We start from the raw sequence: 7434 nt of genomic DNA, 5'->3' as shown, positions 1-7434 counted from the left end.
GCGCCGCCGCACCTGGCTCCACAGGCCCCAGGAGGAGAGCACTGGATGAATACGAAGGTTCGGTGGCTGTTCCGCCGCGGCTGTCCTCCGCAGGGCTGCGCCCGCCCGGGGGCCATACAGGTTTCCAGAGCTCCTGTGAATCCCCCATCCGCCCCCAATCTTCCTTTCTCCAGATTCGGGCCGAGTCCCAGCAACCTGACCCCGCCCCTGCCCCAGGGCCGCAAACGTCGCGAGACCTCCACCCTTCCTCCCAGCCAGGGTGCCTCCCGCCCCGGGACCTCAGCGTCCAGCGCGCGCACGCAGGGCACGCACGGTCGGCGGGGTCCGGCGTTCCGGGCCGTCGGTGTCCCCGCCCCAATCGCGCAGTCTCGCGAGAGTTGGGAGTAAACAGCACCGAATGGAGACCCGAGGCGTGTTTGCGGCGGAGGCGCCGTTATCCCGGGCCCAGCAGACCCGAGCCTGAGGCGGCCGCAGGTACGTCAAGCAAGTGTGCTCCCCAGAGCCGCCGGCCCTCCCGACCTGCCGGGTCGCCCGCGCGCTCCGGCTTGCTCGCCGCGCTCGAGGGCCCGAGGGCGGGGGTCTGTGCGGGCGGGGGCGGCGGCGGCGGCGGCGGCGGCGGGGCCTCTCTGCGCCCCTGGAGCCGCGCGGGCGCGAACCGGGCGGTACGGGGGCGGCGGTGGGGGGCGCGGGGAGGACGAGCGTTGGAGACGTGCCGGTGCGCCGCTTGCCTGCCCGCGGGAGCCTCGCCGTCCCGCCGCTCGCCCCGGCCGGACTGCCGGCCGGTTTCCCCGCCTGGCCCTCTTTGCGCGTTGACACGCCTCGGTGGTCGCTCCACTTCCCCGCTTCCTTGATCTGAAGTGAACTTTGACCGAGTCACACCGTGTGCCTGGTCCGGGCCCTCAGCCTCGGAGCAGACCGCGGTTCTCGGTCTGCTTCCCAGAGGGGAGCCTGCTGTGGGATCTTAAGGGACCTCGATTCCTGCCCCTTCCGAGTCTGGTTTTTCATAAATGCGGGGCAAAAACCTCGTCGGTCGTTTGGGTCGGGGAGGTTCTGGTTGACTCTCAGACCTGAAGGAGCTTCACGTGCTGCCTAAGACTGTTGTACGCCGTCTCCTTTACGTTCATTTAAGATGTTTACCCCTTGTCTGGGTTAGCGCCCTTGAGACTTTGGGCCTATTTGCCTATGCAGATTAAGTTAAATATTTACTTTAGATTCCGAAGGACACTTCCAAGTAAGAGAGAGTAGCCTAAGGTCTCGGAGTTGAACTGGAGAATTTCGTTTCCTTTGGCCCTTTAGTCTTGACTGCTGGTAAGTAGTGCTCTCGCTTCAAGGTTTCAGTTTGCCTAAGTATAAAAATGAGGGGTTTGGAGAACAGTGATTTCCCACCCCCCCCCCCCAACTTTTAATCTGCGGCACCCGTTTTACGTATATATATTTACATACATACATATATATGTATATGTATATATACACACACACTTTTTTAACGTGAGCGCTTTATTAAAGTTAAAATTACTGTTTTTAAGTGTGCTTATTCAACATTTTTTTTTTCCTGTAAATTTGCAGTTGTGCAATCATCATAATCCAGTTTTAGAACATTTCTTCCATCCCCGAAAGATCCCCCACAGTGCCCATTTGCAGTCAGTGCCCATTTCTAACTCCAGCTCCAGGTGACCACTAATTTGCTGCCTCCTTAGATTTGTCTTTTTTGAATATTTTGTGTATTCAGATGGGGTTATATGTGACTATTGTGTCTGGCTCCTTCTATTTTTCATACTGTCTTTAGACTTCGTGTAATTTGTACCCTGTATCGGTGTGTCATTCCTTCTTTTTTTAAAAAAAAAAATTGAAGTATAATTGCTTTACAATGTTGTATTAGTTTCAGGTGCCCAGCAAAAGTGATTCATTTACACATATGTATATTCTTTTTCAGATTCTTTTCCATTCTAGGTTATTACAAGATATTGAACATAGTTCTCTGTGCTATACAGTGCTAAGTCGCTTCAGTCGTGTTTGACTCTGTGTGACCCTATGAACTGTAGCCTGCCAGGCTCCTCTGTCCATGGGATTCTCCAGGCAAGAATACTGGAGTAGACTGCCTTGCCCTCCTCCAGGGCATCTTACTGACCCAGGGATCAAACCCGTGTTTCTTTACAAGTCCTGCACTGGGAGGCAGGTTCTTAACCAGTAGTGCCACCTGGGACGCTCATGCTGTACAGCGTGTCCTTGTTTATCTTTACAACCCCTTTGACTCTTTGCTTAGAATTCTCCAGGCAAGAATACTGGAGTGGGTTGCGATTCCCTTCTCCAAGGGATCTTCCTGACCCAGGGCTTGAACCCGGGTGTCCTGCCCCGTGTCTCCTGCATTGCAGGCAGATTCTTTACCAGCTGAGCCATCAGGGAAGCCCCCATACGTAGTGGTGTGTATCTGATAATCCTACACTCCAGTTTACCCTTTCCCTCCATACTTCATTCCTTTTTATGGCACACTCATAGTCCACTCTTTGCATGTAACACATTTTGTTTATCCATTCATGCAGGGCACTTCTTTCAGATAATGTTTTTTGTTGCCATGTATGAAGCAGATGGCTAGAGCCCTTTTTGTTAGAGGTGGGGAGGGGGACGCCTGGGGTGGCTGGGTGGGACCCTGGCCCATAAGCTAACTCCAGTGTGCTCCCCAAGTATCCTTATAATCAAGAGTTGGTTGCCTCTGTAAATAAAGCATTTTTAGTCTAGTGCTTGCAGAGCTTTAGAAGCTCCTTGGGCCCCATGGGATGTTGTAGGCTCCCTCCTGAAGAGTCAGGAGGTTTAATCATCCCCTTCACGTCCTTCTCATGTTGTGTGATTACCTTGTCTGTCAGTCTGGGGGGGAGATGGTTCTTGTCCTGCCTGCTGTCTCTTTCATTTGTGTGGCAGCCACAGTGCCAGAGTAACTAGAGGCTGCAGGCCCAATAGACCGCACGTGGCTCCTAGTGCAGTGCTGTAAGTGCAGTAGGGGGTGGTGTATTTGCATCTGCCCCTTTACATCAGGAGAGAGTTGAGATACTGCATATATTTTATTGGAAGAACTTGGCAAGTCTAACCCTTGATGACTTGAACTATTAAGAACGGGAGATGGACCTTGGTCTCTCAGTGTATGGTCTGAGTCAGCTTGAGACTGATTTCCTCCTCCCTGTGGCCTAATCAGTTTTGACCTGCTACAAAAATCTGTTCACTTGGTTTATTAATATTGAGGATGTCTTTTTGTCTGAGGTTGTTTAAGGAATGAGTTTAAAATGTGGCAAGTGTGAACCTCCTGTGTGGCTGACCGATCCTGGATGGTGGGAAGGTAAAGAGAATGAAGAGACAGCAGCAGCCTCTGTGAAAGAACAGACAATAAAAACAGTGTGGACCATGACTCTTGACTTTGGTGCTCTTGACTCGCGGGGCTGAATTTCCCCCTACAAAACCTACTGATGGGTGAATGTGCCAGAATGAATGGTTTAATCAGGCTTAAGAATACACCTTTGTTTTAAGATATTGTGATCTGGCATCTCTCAAATGTTAGCCTGTTAAACAATGGTAATACAGTCAAGTGTGCAGTTAGTTATGAAAGTGGTATTTTTACAGCCAAATTTTGATTAAACTGAATGGTACCCTTTTGTGACCTAAACAATTTTCTCTGGATCTGTTTCAGTAAAGGGTCATTAAAAAGCAAGGCACATCTTCCTGATTAGACGACTATTGGGTGATAAAAGTCATTTCCCTGACTTGTGTTCTTTAATTATTTGCAAAGAAACAAATTTGTATGTACTTTAGCTATACCCAGAATCGTAATCCTAGTGACACTGTTTTATAATGCACGTAGAAGATTCTGGGCTGTAAGGAACGTTGACTGTTGCCTGCCCAGGTAATCCATCTCCTCTACTTGGTCTCCCTCTTAACCAATCCCATTAAATCTTATTCCTGTCATTGTATTATTTGAGCTTTGTATTTTACATTTAGTATTTAATGTCAAGTATTTTTTGATTGTACCTGTATTGGAGACATAATTATACTTACTTATGGAAAATCCATAATGTTAAATACCATCTTTTAGGGTGTACCTTTGTATGGAAAAATAACCAGGCCTTCTACATAAAGAATTTATAGAAATTAAATCCAGTCAACAGTTAGTGGATCCAGAGACAACCCTAACCAGGCTCTATAAGTAAGTGATATTACAGATGACAAATCTGTTTAGAATGAACTAGTTGAACCTTAAGTTAGAATAACCTTAAGTTAGTATAACCTTAAGTTAGAAGGTAGACAGATTTTTAAAAACAAATCCTAAGAAGTAGATTCCTTTTCTGGAGGAGGACATGGCAACCCACTCTAGTATTTTTGCCTGGAGAATCCCATGGACAGAGGAGCCTGGTGGGCTACAGCCCATGGGGTCTCAGAGAGTCAGACATGACTGAAGTGTTTTGGCACGCACACATGCAGATCCCTTTTAAGCTCTGCTATATGTATAATTGAAATTACATTTTTAACATATTTTGACTGTGCAAGTTTTATTGCATAAAGTTATCTTTTTTCATGTTCTTTCTCCCTGGTGCCTATAGATAGATATTTAAAAATGAAAATTTGGATCACATTAACTGTTTTACTTAATATTTCATTAGCACTTCCCCCATATTCTCTGGGAAATACGTTAGTTTCCTGTGGCTGCTGTAACAAATTTCTACACACTTGTTGGCTTAAAACAACAGATTTGTTGTCTTGCAGTTCTGAAGGTCAGTAGTCTGAGATCAGTGTCACTGGGCTTAAGTCAAGGTGTCAGCTTCATTCCTTCTGGAAGTTCCAGGGAACATGTGTTTGCATCCCTTTTCCAGCATCCAGAGGCACCTGCAGACTTTGGTGCCTGACCTGCTGCTATCACTTCAGCCCCACGCGCCCATCATCACTCCCCTGCCTCCTTCTTATAGACTCTTGTCATTACGCTGGACCCCAATGGACCATCCAGGATGCTCTCCCCATCAGAACATGCTTTTAGTTACACCTGCTGAGTCCTTTCAGCCGTATAAAGTAACATTCATAAGTTCTGCGGATAAGAATGTGGACATCGTTTGGGAACCACTATTCAGCCTTCCCAAGGAGCCTAATTTTAAATTGCTGTATTGCATTCCATAATGTACATGAATTATTTAGCTAGTTCCTTGTTGCATTTTAGGTGGTCTCTGATTTTTCCCAGTTAAAAGCCTTGCACATAAATTGTGTGCCCTCAGATTCATACTTCTGCGGATTTCAGGAAAGCTGGGTAACAACCTTCCTCTTAAGAGTGTAGCCTCTGGAGCCAGACCGCCCATGTTCCCAGCCCAGCTTCCCCACTCAGAGGCCAGGTGACTCCAGGCAGTGCTGAGCCAGCCTAGGCCTCAGTTTTCTTGTTGAAAGTGGGGTGGGGACAGATTGTTGTACGGATTAAGTGAGTTAATACATGCGCATTACATAGGATAGTGTCTGCCACATGCTGAGTGCTCTGTATGTGTTCATTGTTGTTCTTACCGAATTTATCAGGCTAAAAGTTTTTTACATTCTCTTATTGACAAATTTCAACTCTTAAAGGTCATAAGAGTTTTTACATTCACTAGCAAACTAGGAAAGTATTCAAGTTGAATTCTTAAACTTGATTTCATTTTATCTGGCTGTCTCAGTTTTGTCTGTCAAAATGTTACTTGACTTTTATGATGTAAATTAGAGTCACCGGGGTTAATTCCAGCAGCTGTTTACTATCCCAGTTCCTCAGAATGAGAAATACTTTTAATTTTCCTTTGAGTAGCTCAGCACATCTCTTGGGATGTTCAGGTATCATTCTGTGTGACAGCTGATGGCTGTAAATCTGCTTGACAAGGTCCATGGTCTGGTTGGGCATACATCGGTCGGTGCAGACTGAGTCTGCAAGAGGCTTAAAGTTGCCTCCTCTCCTCCCCTACATTTGCAGATTCACTGAGGGCAGTCCTAGCAACTGAGACTAAATATAGGACCTTTTTTTTTCTTTGTATATTTTGGAAACCATTTCCACCATTTCAGAAAGGGTGGAAGAATAGTACAAGCCCTTTTTTCTCTGCATTTGTAAGTAAGTTGCAGACCTGATGCCCTTGATCCCCAGGTACTGTAGTGGGCATTTCCTGCGAGCAAGGACCTTCTTGCATAACCACGGCACAGCCTTCGGAGTCCAGCAGTTGGTCGTGATACTCCACCACTGTCTAATCACAGACTGGTCCCATGCAGGTTGTGCCAGTTGTTCCTTCCAGTAACATCCTCACAGCAAAGGGATCCAGTTCAAGAGTCTTGAGTTGCCTTCAGTCTGGAGCCTAATCTCAGCCGTTCCTTGGTTTTCATTACCTCAGTATTTAGGGAGGTTGTAGGCCAGTCGTTCTGAAAGATGTCCCTCAGTTTGGGTCCTGATGTTTCCTCATGACCTGATTCAAGTTGTGTGTCTTTGGCAGGACCCCTCAGGAGATGCCAGGCTCTTCCACCACGTCTGCCTGATGGACCCGGGTCTCTTTGTCCCATCTCTGGTTAACTTGATGAAGCGTCTCCATCCTGACATTCCTCTACTTCCTTTTGTAAATCAGGGTTTTGTTGGGAGGCATTCTGAGATCATGTAACTAGCTTAATCCTCTTTGCACTTAAGTTTATTTTCTGTGTGTATGCCATGGTGGACTCGTGTTTTACTTTTGTCTTCAGTGGGTCAAGATCTGTTACTTTCAACGTTTACTTTGATGCTCAGATCCCAGCGGGCCCCTGTGACCCTCCCCATCATTCTGTGAGCCCTTCTTCCTCTTTGGCACAGATGTTGCAGATTTGTCTCTTTTTACCCTGCCCAGCCTGAAACTCGCTCTCTCTCTAAGGAGCCTGGTTTCTTTCAGTGGCGTATAGTGTTTAGAAAAGCAGTGCTGGGCACTAGTGGGGGTAAGGGGTTCCCTCCTATGAGAATATTGCTGCCCCCATGCTCTTTCCTTGAGCAGACACTCCATGTGTTGGTGCAGGTGTATGTTTCTGCAGCTGTCTGTTGAAAACCTTGCATTCACACCAGTTTCCATTGTCATCCTGCATGGTTCATTCCAGTGTTTCCCTTCATGTTTGAGACTTCCTTCTCTGACAGTGAGAAAGGTGCCTCCCATTCTCCACAAAATATTTATTTGACCCAATCGGTGTCCTTCTGCCTTCTGTCACTGCTGACCCCTCACTCAGATTCTGACGCCCCTTGCTGGGGGCCTCACACGCACCCCCCCGCCCTCAGTCTCCATCACTGCACACGGGCTGGGCTGCTGAGGCTTTCCCACCAACACCTGCCTTCTTGTCCTCAGCCTGTTGTTTTTGTAAAAAGTGTTTTCCCTTCCTGTGTGTCTGTGTAGGTGTTTGTGCTTCCATTCTCTGTGCCCACCTGTGCTGGTTGCTGCGTGTGTGTCT

General features: G+C 47.5%; 1 protein-coding gene across 2 annotated transcripts in view; it reads left to right on the top strand.

The window, feature by feature from the left end:
* The first annotated feature begins 364 nt into the window (after nucleotides 1-364).
* The window catches only part of MBTPS1 (membrane bound transcription factor peptidase, site 1), a 44808-nt gene continuing 37738 nt past the window's right edge, over nucleotides 365-7434 (top strand). For both annotated transcript variants that reach the window (XM_005218390.5, XM_005218389.5), the window contains exon 1: nucleotides 365-474. The gene's annotated coding sequence lies outside the window, so the exon portion shown is untranslated. The remainder of the gene's footprint in view (nucleotides 475-7434) is intronic.

The sequence above is a fragment of the Bos taurus genome, chromosome 18, assembly GCF_002263795.3.
Source record: "Bos taurus isolate L1 Dominette 01449 registration number 42190680 breed Hereford chromosome 18, ARS-UCD2.0, whole genome shotgun sequence".
NCBI classification, from domain to species: domain Eukaryota; kingdom Metazoa; phylum Chordata; class Mammalia; order Artiodactyla; family Bovidae; genus Bos; species Bos taurus.
The sequence above is the reverse complement of the archived record's forward strand: the minus strand, read 5'-3'. Positions and strand labels throughout refer to the sequence as shown.